Source organism: Ranitomeya imitator, chromosome 1 (assembly GCF_032444005.1).
Source record: "Ranitomeya imitator isolate aRanImi1 chromosome 1, aRanImi1.pri, whole genome shotgun sequence".
Taxonomy (NCBI): domain Eukaryota; kingdom Metazoa; phylum Chordata; class Amphibia; order Anura; family Dendrobatidae; genus Ranitomeya; species Ranitomeya imitator.
In genome coordinates, this window is record NC_091282.1 from 158,816,671 (window position 1) to 158,830,413 (window position 13,743).

The window sequence follows — 13,743 nt, forward strand, 5'->3', positions numbered from 1 at the left end:
CACACCCTCTTCTTCTCTGAGGCTATTTACTCATCTAAGAGTGCTACTTAAACTGATGGGGTGCAGCTTTGGGACCCTATTTTCAGAGATGATGTCCTCCACCCAAGTCTCAAAAAGCTGGAAGGGTCTTCAGGAGAGGTGAGTAGTCGAGCTGGGCTATCAGACGGTCACCTTTGTAGCTGTAGTGTCATCTTTCCTATGGTTACATTCAGGGGTGGACAGAGGCAGATATGTTACTGGTGAAATTGTGCAACTGCACATTGGCCAAGAAGTAAGGGGACCCATTTCCACCTTCAAAGCATATGAAATTGTGCTTTTTGATGAGTTATTGGTCTGATCATTAGCATAAAGACAGAATATAACATTTCTGCCCAACAAAACCATTAATATGAGGCATTCAGGTAGGACAAGCTTAACATTTCTATTACCTGTATGCCCATATTAATAGGTTATATATGTCTCGAGGGGTGACAGATTCCCAATGGGGCATAAACACACATATATTAATTCTTATCTATCTAATAGGATGACGACAGCTGTCCAGACCTGCATCCCACCACAAGAAACACTCCGGAGTAATCACGGGAGAATGCTAAAATCCTCAGTGACATAGTGAGGGGTTGCGCACCCTCTTCTTCTCTGAGGCTATTTACTCATCTAAGAGTGCTACTCAAACTGATAGGGTGCAGCTGTGGGACCCTATTTTCAGAGATGATGTCCTCCACCCAAAGCTCAAAAAGCTGGAAGGGTCTTCAGGAGAGGTGGGTAGTCGAGCTAGGCTATCAGACGGTCACCTTTGTAGCTGTAGTGTCATCTTTCCTATGGTTACATTCAGGGGTGGACAGAGGCACACATGTTATTGGTGGAATTGTGCAGCTGCACATTGGCCAAGAAGTAAGTGGACCCATTTCCACCTTCAAAGCATATGAAATTGTGCTTTTTGATGAGTTATTGGTCTGATCATTAGCATAAAGACAGAATATAACATTTCTGCCCAACAAAACCATTAATATGAGGCATACAAGTAGGACAAGCTTAACATTTCTATTACCTGTATGCCTATATTAATAGGTTATATATGTCTCGAGGGGTGACAGATTCCCAATGAGGCATAAACACACATATATTAATTCTTATCTATCTATTAGGATGACGACAGCTGTCCAGACCTGCATCCCACCACAAGAAACACTCCGGAGTAATCATGGGAGAATGCTAAAATCCTCAGTGACATAGTGAGGGGTTGCACACCCTCTTCTTCTCTGAGGCTATTTACTCATCTAAGAGTGCTACTCAAACTGATGGGGTGCAGCTGTGGGACCCTATTTTCAGAGATGATGTCCTCCACCCAAGTCTCAAAAAGCTGGAAGGGTCTTCAGGAGAGGTTGGTAGTCGAGCTAGGCTATCAGACGGTCACCTTTGTAGCTGTAGTGTCATCTTTCCTATGGTTACATTCAGGGGTGGACAGAGGCAGACATGTTATTGGTGGAATTGTGCAACTGCACATTGGCCAAGAAGTAAGGGGACCCATTTCCACCTTCAAAGCATATGAAATTGTGCTTTTTGATGAGTTATTGGTCTGATAATTAGCATAAAGACAGAATATAACATTTCTGCCCAACAAAACCATTAATATGAGGCATTCAGGTAGGACAAGCTTAACATTTCTATTACCTGTATGCCCATATTAATAGGTTATATATGTCTCGAGGGGTGACAGATTCCCAATGGGGCATAAACACACATATATTAATTCTTATCTATCTAATAGGATGACGACAGCTGTCCAGACCTGCATCCCACCACAAGAAACACTCCGGAGTAATCACGGGAGAATGCTAAAATCCTCAGTGACATAGTGAGGGGTTGCGCACCCTCTTCTTCTCTGAGGCTATTTACTCATCTAAGAGTGCTACTCAAACTGATAGGGTGCAGCTGTGGGACCCTATTTTCAGAGATGATGTCCTCCACCCAAGTCTCAAAAAGCTGGAAGGGTCTTCAGGAGAGGTGGGTAGTCGAGCTAGGCTATCAGACGGTCACCTTTGTAGCTGTAGTGTCATCTTTCCTATGGTTACATTCAGGGGTGGACAGAGGCAGACATGTTATTGGTGGAATTGTGCAGCTGCACATTGGCCAAGAAGTAAAGGGACCCATTTCCACCTTCTAAGCATATGAAATTGTGCTTTATGTTGAGTTATTGGTCTGATCATTAGCATAAAGACAGAATATAACATTTCTCCACAACAAAACCATTAATATGAGGCATACAAGTAGGACAAGCTTAACATTTCTATTCCCTGTATGCCTATATTAATAGGTTATATATGTCTCGAGGGGTGACAGATTCCCAATGAGGCATAAACACACATATATTAATTCTTATCTATCTAATAGGATGACGACAGCTGTCCAGACCTGCATCCCACCACAAGAAACACTCCGGAGTAATCACGGGAGAATGCTAAAATCCTCAGTGACATAGTGAGGGGTTGCGCACCCTCTTCTTCTCTGAGGCTATTTACTCATCTAAGAGTGCTACTCAAACTGATGGGGTGCAGCTGTGGGACCCTATTTTCAGAGATGATGTCCTCCACCCAAGTCTCAAAAAGCTGGAAGGGTCTTCAGGAGAGATGGGTAGTCGATCTAGGCTATCAGACGGTCACCTTTGTAGCTGTAGTGTCATCTTTCCTATGGTTACATTCAGGGGTGGACAGAGGCAGACATGTTATTGGTGGAATTGTGCAACTGCACATTGGCCAAGAAGTAAGGGGACCCATTTCCACCTTCAAAGCATATGAAATTGTGCTTTTTGATGAGTTATTGGTCTGATCATTAGCATAAAGACAGAATATAACATTTCTGCCCAACAAAACCATTAATATGAGGCATTCAGGTAGGACAAGCTTAACATTTCTATTACCTGTATGCCCATATTAATAGGCTATATATGTCTCGAGGGGTGACAGATTCCCAATGGGGCATAAACACACATATATTAATTCTTATCTACCTAATAGAATGACGACAGCTGTCCAGACCTGCATCCCACCACAAGAAACACTCCGGAGTAATCACGGGAGAATGCTAAAATCCTCAGTGACATAGTGAGGGGTTGCGCACCCTCTTCTTCTCTGAGGCTATTTACTCATCTAAGAGTGCTACTCAAACTGATGGGGTGCAGCTGTGGGACCCTATTTTCAGAGATGATGTCCTCCACCCAAGTCTCAAAAAGCTGGAAGGGTCTTCAGGAGAGGTGGGTAGTCGAGCTAGGCCATCAGACGGTCACCTTTGTAGCTGTAGTGTCATCTTTCCTATGGTTACATTCAGGGGTGGACAGAGGCAGACATGTTATTGGTGGAATTGTGCAACTGCACATTGGCCAAGAAGTAAGGGGACCCATTTCCACCTTCAAAGCATATGAAATTGTGCATTTTGATGAGTTATTGGTCTGATCATTAGCATAAAGACAGAATATAACATTTCTGCCCAACAAAACCATTAATATGAGGCATTCAGGTAGGACAAGCTTAATATTTCTATTACCTGTATGCCCATATTAATAGATTATATATGTCTCGAGGGGTGAAAGATTCCCAATGGGGCATAAACACACATATATTAATTATTATCTATCTAATATAATGACGACAGCTGTCCAGACCTGCATCCCACCACAAGAAACACTCCGGAGTAATCACGGGAGAATGCTAAAATCCTCAGTGACATAGTGAGGGGTTGCGCACCCTCTTCTTCTCTGAGGCTATTTACTCATCTAAGAGTGCTACTCAAACTGATAGGGTGCAGCTGTGGGACCCTATTTTCAGAGATGATGTCCTCCACCCAAGTCTCAAAAAGCTGGAAGGGTCCTCAGGAGAGGTGGGTAGTCGAGCTAGGCTATCAGACGGTCACCTTTGTAGCTGTAGTGTCATCTTTCCTATGGTTACATTCAGAGGTGGACAGAGGCAGACATGTTATTGGTGGAATTGTGCAGCTGCACATTGGCCAAGAAGTAAAGGGACCCATTTCCACTTTCAAAGCATATGAAATTGTTCTTTATGTTGAGTTATTGGTCTGATCATTAGCATAAAGACAGAATATAACATTTCTCCACAACAAAACCATTAATATGAGGCATATAAGTAGGACAAGCTTAACATTTCTATTACCTGTATGCCTATATTAATAGGTTATATATGTCTCGAGGGGTGACAGATTCCCAATGGGGCATAAACACACATATATTAATTCTTATCTATCTAATAGGATGACGACAGCTGTCCAGACCTGCATCCCACCACAAGAAACACTCCGGAGTAATCACGGGAGAATGCTAAAATCCTCAGTGACATAGTGAGGGGTTGCGCACCCTCTTCTTCTCTGAGGCTATTTACTCATCTAAGAGTGCTAATCAAACTGATGGGGTGCAGCTGTGGGACCCTATTTTCAGAGATGATGTCCTTCACCCAAGTCTCAAAAAGCTGGAAGGGTCTTCAGGAGAGGTGGGTAGTCGAGCTAGGCTATCAGACGGTCACCTTTGTAGCTGTAGTGTCATCTTTCCTATGGTTACATTCAGGGGTGGACAGAGGCAGACATGTTATTGGTGGAATTGTGCAACTGCACATTGGCCAAGAAGTAAGGGGACCCATTTCCACCTTCAAAGCATATGAAATTGTGCTTTTTGATGAGTTATTGGTCTGATCATTAGCATAAAGACAGAATATAACATTTCTGCCCAACAAAACCATTAATATGAGGCATTCAGGTAGGACAAGCTTAACATTTCTATTACCTGTATGCCCATATTAATAGGCTATATATGTCTCGAGGGGTGACAGATTCCCAATGGGGCATAAACACACATATATTAATTCTTATCTACCTAATAGGATGACGACAGCTGTCCAGACCTGCATCCCACCACAAGAAACACTCCGGAGTAATCACGGGAGAATGCCAAAATCCTCAGTGACATAGTGAGGGTTTGCGCACCCTCTTCTTCTCTGAGGCTATTTACTCATCTAAGAGTGCTACTCAAACTGATGGGGTGCAGCTGTGGGACCCTATTTTCAGAGATGATGTCCTCCACCCAAGTCTCAAAAAGCTGGAAGGGTCTTCAGGAGATGTGGGTAGTCGAGCTAGGCTATCAGACGGTCACCTTTGTAGCTGTAGTGTCATCTTTCCTATGGTTACATTCAGGGGTGGACAGAGGCAGACATGTTATTGGTGGAATTGTGCAACTGCACATTGGCCAAGAAGTAAGGGGACCCATTTCCACCTTCAAAGCATATGAAATTGTGCTTTTTGATGAGTTATTGGTCTGATCATTAGCATAAAGACAGAATATAACATTTCTGCCCAACAAAACCATTAATATGAGGCATTCAGGTAGGACAAGCTTAACATTTCTATTATTATTATTATTATTATTTATTGTTATAGCACCATTTATTCTATGGCGCTTTACATGTGAGGAGGGGTATACATAATAAAAACAAGTACAATAATCTTAAACAATACAAGTCATAACTGGTACAGGAGGAATGAGGACCCTGCCCGCGAAGGCTCACAATCTACAAGGGATGGGTGAGAATACAGTAGGTGAGGGTAGAGCTGGTCATGCAGCGGTTTGGTCGATCGGTGGTTACTGCAGGTTGTAGGCTTGTCTGAAGAGGTGGGTCTTCAGGTTCTTTTTGAAGGTTTCGATGGTAGGTGAGAGTCTGATATGTTGTGGTAGAGGGTTCCAGAGTAGGGGTGATACGCGAGAGAAATCTTGTATACGATTGTGAGAAGGGGAGATAAGAGGGGAGTAGAGAAGGAGATCTTGTGAGGATCGGAGGTTGCGGGTAGGTAAGTACTGGGAGACGAGGTCACAGATGTATGGAGGACACAGGTTGTGGATGGCTTTGTACGTCATGGTAAGGGTTTTGTAGTGGAGTCTCTGGGCAATGGGGAGCCAGTGAAGGGATTGACAGAGGGGAGAGGCCGGGGAATAGCGGGGGGACAGGTGGATTAGTCGGGCAGCAGAGTTTAGAATAGATTGGAGGGGTGCGAGAGTGTTAGAGGGGAGGCCACAGAGCAGGAGGTTGCAGTAGTCAAGGCGAGAGATGATGAGGGCATGGACTAGGGTTTTTGCAGATTCATGGTTGAGGAATGAACGGATTCGTGAAATATTTTTGAGTTGAAAGCGGCAGGAAGTGGAAAGGGCTTGGATATGTGGTTTGAAGGAGAGATCAGCGTCAAGGATTACCCCGAGGCAGCGAGCTTGTGGGACTGGGGAGAGTGGGCAGCCATTTACTGTAATGGATAGGTTCATTGGGGGGGTCGCGTGAGATGGGGGAAAGATGATGAATTCTGTTTTGTCCATGTTAAGTTTTAGAAATCTAGTGGAGAAGAAGGATGAAATAGCAGACAAACATTGAGGGATTCTGGTTAGAAGGGAGGTGATATATATTACCTGTATGCCTATATTAATAGGTTATATATGTCTCGAGGGGTGACAGATTCCCAATGAGGCATAAACACACATATATTAATTCTTATCTATCTAATAGGATGCTGACAGCTGTCCAGACCTGCATCCCACCACAAGAAACACTCCGGAGTAATTACGGGAGAATGCTAAAATCCTCAGTGACATAGTGAGGGGTTGGGCACCCTCTTCTTCTCTGAGGCTATTTACTCATCTAAGAGTGCTACTCAAACTGATGGGGTGCAGCTGTGGGACCCTATTTTCAGAGATGATGTCCTCCACCCAAGTCTCAAAAAGCTGGAAGGGTCTTCAGGAGAGGTGGGTAGTCGAGCTAGGCTATCAGACGGTCACCTTTGTAGCTGTAGTGTCATCTTTCCTATGGTTACATTTAGGGGTGGACAGAGGCAGACATGTTATTGGTGGAATTGTGCAACTGCACATTGGCCAAGAAGTAAGGGGACCCATTTCCACCTTCAAAGCATATGAAATTGTGCTTTTTGATGAGTTATTGGTCTGATCATTAGCATAAAGACAGAATATAACATTTCTGCCCAACAAAAGCATTAATATGAGGCATTCAGGTAGGACAAGCTTAACATTTCTATTACCTGTATGCCCATATTAATAGGTTATATATGTCTCGAGGGGTGACAGATTCCCAATGGGGCATAAACACACATATATTAATTCTTATCTATCTAATAGGATGACGACAGCTGTCCAGACCTGCATCCCACCACAAGAAACACTCCGGAGTAATCACGGGAGAATGCTAAAATCCTCAGTGACATAGTGAGGGGTTGCGCACCCTCTTCTTCTCTGAGGCTATTTACTCATCTAAGAGTGCTACTCAAACTGATGGGGTGCAGCTGTGGGACCCTATTTTCAGAGATGATGTCCTCCACCCAAGTCTCAAAAAGCTGGAAGGGTCTTCAGGAGAGGTGGGTAGTCGAGCTAGGCTATCAGACAGTCACCTTTGTAGCTGTAGTGTCATCTTTCCTATGGTTACATTCAGGGGTGGACAGAGGCAGACATGTTATTGGTGGAATTGTGCAACTGCACATTGGCCAAGAAGTAAAGGGACCCATTTCCACCTTCAAAGCATATGAAATTGTGCTTTATGTTGAGTTATTGGTCTGATCATAAGCATAAAGACAGAATATAACATTTCTCCACAACAAAACCATTAATATGAGGCATACAAGTAGGACAAGCTTAACATTTCTATTACCTGTATGCGTATATTAATAGGTTATATATGTCTCGAGGGGTGACAGATTCCCAATGAGGCATAAACACACATATATTAATTCTTATCTATCTAATAGGATGACGACAGCTGTCCAGACCTGCATCCCACCACAAGAAACACTCCGGAGTAATCACGGGAGAATGCTAAAATCCTCAGTGACATAGTGAGGTGTTGCGCACCCTCTTCTTCTCTGAGGCTATTTACTCATCTAAGAGTGCTACTCAAACTGATAGGGTGCAGCTGTGGGACCCTATTTTCAGAGATGATATCCTCCACCCAAGTCTCAAAAAGCTGGAAGGGTCTTCAGGAGAGGTGGGTAGTTGAGCTAGGCTATCAGATGGTCACCTTTGTAGCTGTAGTATCATCTTTCCTATGGTTACATTCAGGGGTGGACAGAGGCAGACATGTTATTGGTGGAATTGTGCAGCTGCACATTGGCCAAGAAGTAAGGGGACCCATTTCCACCTTCAAAACATATGAAATTGTGCTTTATATTGAGTTATTGGTCTGGTCATTAGCATAAAGACAGAATATAACATTTCTCCACAACAAAACCATTAATATGAGGCATATAAGTAGGACAAGCTTAACATTTCTATTACCTGTATGCCTATATTAATAGGTTATATATGTCTCGAGGGGTGACAGATTCCCAATGGGGCATAAACACACATATATTAATTCTTATCTATCTAATAGGATGACGACAGCTGTCCAGACCTGCATCCCACCACAAGAAACACTCCGGAGTAATCACGGGAGAATGCTAAAATCCTCAGTGACATAGTGAGGGGTTGCGCACCCTCTTCTTCTCTGAGGCTATTTACTCATCTAAGAGTGCTAATCAAACTGATGGGGTGCAGCTGTGGGACCCTATTTTCAGAGATGATGTCCTTCACCCAAGTCTCAAAAAGCTGGAAGGGTCTTCAGGAGAGGTGGGTAGTCGAGCTAGGCTATCAGACGGTCACCTTTGTAGCTGTAGTGTCATCTTTCCTATGGTTACATTCAGGGGTGGACAGAGGCAGACATGTTATTGGTGGAATTGTGCAACTGCACATTGGCCAAGAAGTAAGGGGACCCATTTCCACCTTCAAAGCATATGAAATTGTGCTTTTTGATGAGTTATTGGTCTGATCATTAGCATAAAGACAGAATATAACATTTCTGCCCAACAAAACCATTAATATGAGGCATTCAGGTAGGACAAGCTTAACATTTCTATTACCTGTATGCCCATATTAATAGGCTATATATGTCTCGAGGGGTGACAGATTCCCAATGGGGCATAAACACACATATATTAATTCTTATCTACCTAATAGGATGACGACAGCTGTCCAGACCTGCATCCCACCACAAGAAACACTCCGGAGTAATCACGGGAGAATGCCAAAATCCTCAGTGACATAGTGAGGGGTTGCGCACCCTCTTCTTCTCTGGGGCTATTTACTCATCTAAGAGTGCTACTCAAACTGATGGGGTGCAGCTGTGGGACCCTATTTTCAGAGATGATGTCCTCCACCCAAGTCTCAAAAAGCTGGAAGGGTCTTCAGGAGATGTGGGTAGTCGAGCTAGGCTATCAGACGGTCACCTTTGTAGCTGTAGTGTCATCTTTCCTATGGTTACATTCAGGGGTGGACAGAGGCAGACATGTTATTGGTGGAATTGTGCAACTGCACATTGGCCAAGAAGTAAGGGGACCCATTTCCACCTTCAAAGCATATGAAATTGTGCTTTTTGATGAGTTATTGGTCTGATCATTAGCATAAAGACAGAATATAACATTTCTGCCCAACAAAACCATTAATATGAGGCATTCAGGTAGGACAAGCTTAACATTTCTATTACCTGTATGCCTATATTAATAGGTTATATATGTCTCGAGGGGTGACAGATTCCCAATGAGGCATAAACACACATATATTAATTCTTATCTATCTAATAGGATGACGACAGCTGTCCAGACCTGCATCCCACCACAAGAAACACTCCGGAGTAATCACGGTAGAATGCTAAAATCCTCAGTGACATAGTGAGGGGTTGCGCACCCTCTTCTTCTCTGAGGCTATTTACTCATCTAAGAGTGCTACTCAAACTGATGGGGTGCAGCTGTGGGACCCTATTTTCAGAGATGATGTCCTCCACCCAAGTCTCAAAAAGCTGGAAGGGTCTTCAGGAGAGGTGGGTAGTCGAGCTAGGCTATCAGACGGTCACCTTTGTAGCTGTAGTGTCATCTTTCCTATGGTTACATTTAGGGGTGGACAGAGGCAGACATGTTATTGGTGGAATTGTGCAACTGCACATTGGCCAAGAAGTAAGGGGACCCATTTCCACCTTCAAAGCATATGAAATTGTGCTTTTTGATGAGTTATTGGTCTGATCATTAGCATAAAGACAGAATATAACATTTCTGCCCAACAAAACCATTAATATGAGGCATTCAGGTAGGACAAGCTTAACATTTCTATTACCTGTATGCCCATATTAATAGGTTATATATGTCTCGAGGGGTGACAGATTCCCAATGGGGCATAAACACACATATATTAATTCTTATCTATCTAATAGGATGACGACAGCTGTCCAGACCTGCATCCCACCACAAGAAACACTCCGGAGTAATCACGGGAGAATGCTAAAATCCTCAGTGACATAGTGAGGGGTTGCGCACCCTCTTCTTCTCTGAGGCTATTTACTCATCTAAGAGTGCTACTCAAACTGATAGGGTGCAGCTGTGGGACCCTATTTTCAGAGATGATATCCTCCACCCAAGTCTCAAAAAGCTGGAAGGGTCTTCAGGAGAGGTGGGTAGTCGAGCTAGGCTATCAGACGGTCACCTTTGTAGCTGTAGTGTCATCTTTCCTATGGTTACATTCAGGGGTGGACAGAGGCAGACATGTTATTGGTGGAATTGTGCAACTGCACATTGGCCAAGAAGTAAGGGGACCCATTTCCACCTTCAAAGCATATGAAATTGTGCTTTTTGATGAGTTATTGGTCTGATCATTAGCATAAAGACAGAATATAACATTTCTGCCCAACAAAACCATTAATATGAGGCATTCAGGTAGGACAAGCTTAACATTTCTATTATTATTATTATTTATTGTTATAGCACCATTTATTCCATGGCGCTTTACATGTGAGGAGGGGTATACATAATAAAAACAAGTACAATAATCTTAAACAATACAAGTCATAACTGGTACAGGAGGAATGAGGACCCTGCCCGCGAAGGCTCACAATCTACAAGGGATGGGTGAGAATACAGTAGGTGAGGGTAGAGCTGGTCATGCAGCGGTTTGGTCGATCGGTGGTTACTGCAGGTTGTAGGCTTGTCTGAAGAGGTGGGTCTTCAGGTTCTTTTTGAAGGTTTCGATGGTAGGTGAGAGTCTGATATGTTGTGGTAGAGGGTTCCAGAGTAGGGGTGATACGCGAGAGAAATCTTGTATACGATTGTGAGAAGGGGAGATAAGAGGGGAGTAGAGAAGGAGATCTTGTGAGGATCGGAGGTTGCGGGTAGGTAAGTACTGGGAGACGAGGTCACAGATGTATGGAGGACACAGGTTGTGGATGGCTTTGTACGTCATGGTAAGGGTTTTGTAGTGGAGTCTCTGGGCAATGGGGAGCCAGTGAAGGGATTGACAGAGGGGAGAGGCCGGGGAATAGCGGGGGGACAGGTGGATTAGTCGGGCAGCAGAGTTTAGAATAGATTGTAGGGGTGCGAGAGTGTTAGAGGGGAGGCCACAGAGCAGGAGGTTGCAGTAGTCAAGGCGAGAGATGATAAGGGCATGGACTAGGGTTTTTGCAGATTCATGGTTGAGGAATGAACGGATTCGTGAAATATTTTTGAGTTGAAAGCGGCAGGAAGTGGAAAGGGCTTGGATATGTGGTTTGAAGGAGAGATCAGCGTCAAGGATTACCCCGAGGCAGCGAGCTTGTGGGACTGGGGAGAGTGGGCAGCCATTTACTGTAATGGATAGGTTCATTGGGGGGGTCGCGTGAGATGGGGGAAAGATGATGAATTCTGTTTTGTCCATGTTAAGTTTTAGAAATCTAGTGGAGAAGAAGGATGAAATAGCAGACAAACATTGAGGGATTCTGGTTAGAAGGGAGGTGATATATATTACCTGTATGCCTATATTAATAGGTTATATATGTCTCGAGGGGTGACAGATTCCCAATGAGGCATAAACACACATATATTAATTCTTATCTATCTAATAGGATGACGACAGCTGTCCAGACCTGCATCCCACCACAAGAAACACTCCGGAGTAATTACGGGAGAATGCTAAAATCCTCAGTGACATAGTGAGGGGTTGGGCACCCTCTTCTTCTCTGAGGCTATTTACTCATCTAAGAGTGCTACTCAAACTGATGGGGTGCAGCTGTGGGACCCTATTTTCAGAGATGATGTCCTCCACCCAAGTCTCAAAAAGCTGTAAGGGTCTTCAGGAGAGGTGGGTAGTCGAGCTAGGCTATCAGACGGTCACCTTTGTAGCTGTAGTGTCATCTTTCCTATGGTTACATTTAGGGGTGGACAGAGGCAGACATGTTATTGGTGGAATTGTGCAACTGCACATTGGCCAAGAAGTAAGGGGACCCATTTCCACCTTCAAAGCATATGAAATTGTGCTTTTTGATGAGTTATTGGTCTGATCATTAGCATAAAGACAGAATATAACATTTCTGCCCAACAAAACCATTAATATGAGGCATTCAGGTAGGACAAGCTTAACATTTCTATTACCTGTATGCCCATATTAATAGGTTATATATGTCTCAAGGGGTGACAGATTCCCAATGGGGCATAAACACACATATATTAATTCTTATCTATCTAATAGGATGACGACAGCTGTCCAGACCTGCATCCCACCACAAGAAACACTCCGGAGTAATCACGGGAGAATGCCAAAATCCTCAGTGACATAGTGAGGGGTTGCGCACCCTCTTCTTCTCTGAGGCTATTTACTCATCTAAGAGTGCTACTCAAACTGATAGGGTGCAGCTGTGGGACCCTATTTTCAGAGATGATATCCTCCACCCAAGTCTCAAAAAGCTGGAAGGGTCTTCAGGAGAGGTGGGTAGTCGAGCTAGGCTATCAGACGGTCACCTTTGTAGCTGTAGTGTCATCTTTCCTATGGTTACATTCAGGGGTGGACAGAGGCAGACATGTTATTGGTGGAATTGTGCAACTGCACATTGGCCAAGAAGTAAGGGGACCCATTTCCACCTTCAAAGCATATGAAATTGTGCTTTTTGATGAGTTATTGGTCTGATCATTAGCATAAAGACAGAATATAACATTTCTGCCCAACAAAACCATTAATATGAGGCATTCAGGTAGGACAAGCTTAACATTTCTATTATTATTATTATTATTATTTATTGTTATAGCACCATTTATTCCATGGCGCTTTACATGTGAGGAGGGGTATACATAATAAAAACAAGTACAATAATCTTAAACAATACAAGTCATAACTGGTACAGGAGGAATGAGGACCCTGCCCGCGAAGGCTCACAATCTACAAGGGATGGGTGAGAATACAGTAGGTGAGGGTAGAGCTGGTCATGCAGCGGTTTGGTCGATCGGTGGTTACTGCAGGTTGTAGGCTTGTCTGAAGAGGTGGGTCTTCAGGTTCTTTTTGAAGGTTTCGATGGTAGGTGAGAGTCTGATATGTTGTGGTAGAGGGTTCCAGAGTAGGGGTGATACGCGAGAGAAATCTTGTATACGATTGTGAGAAGGGGAGATAAGAGGGGAGTAGAGAAGGAGATCTTGTGAGGATCGGAGGTTGCGGGTAGGTAAGTACTGGGAGACGAGGTCACAGATGTATGGAGGACACAGGTTGTGGATGGCTTTGTACGTCATGGTAAGGGTTTTGTAGTGGAGTCTCTGGGCAATGGGGAGCCAGTGAAGGGATTGACAGAGGGGAGAGGCCGGGGAATAGCGGGGGGACAGGTGGATTAGTCGGGCAGCAGAGTTTAGAATAGATTGGAGGGGTGCGAGAGTGTT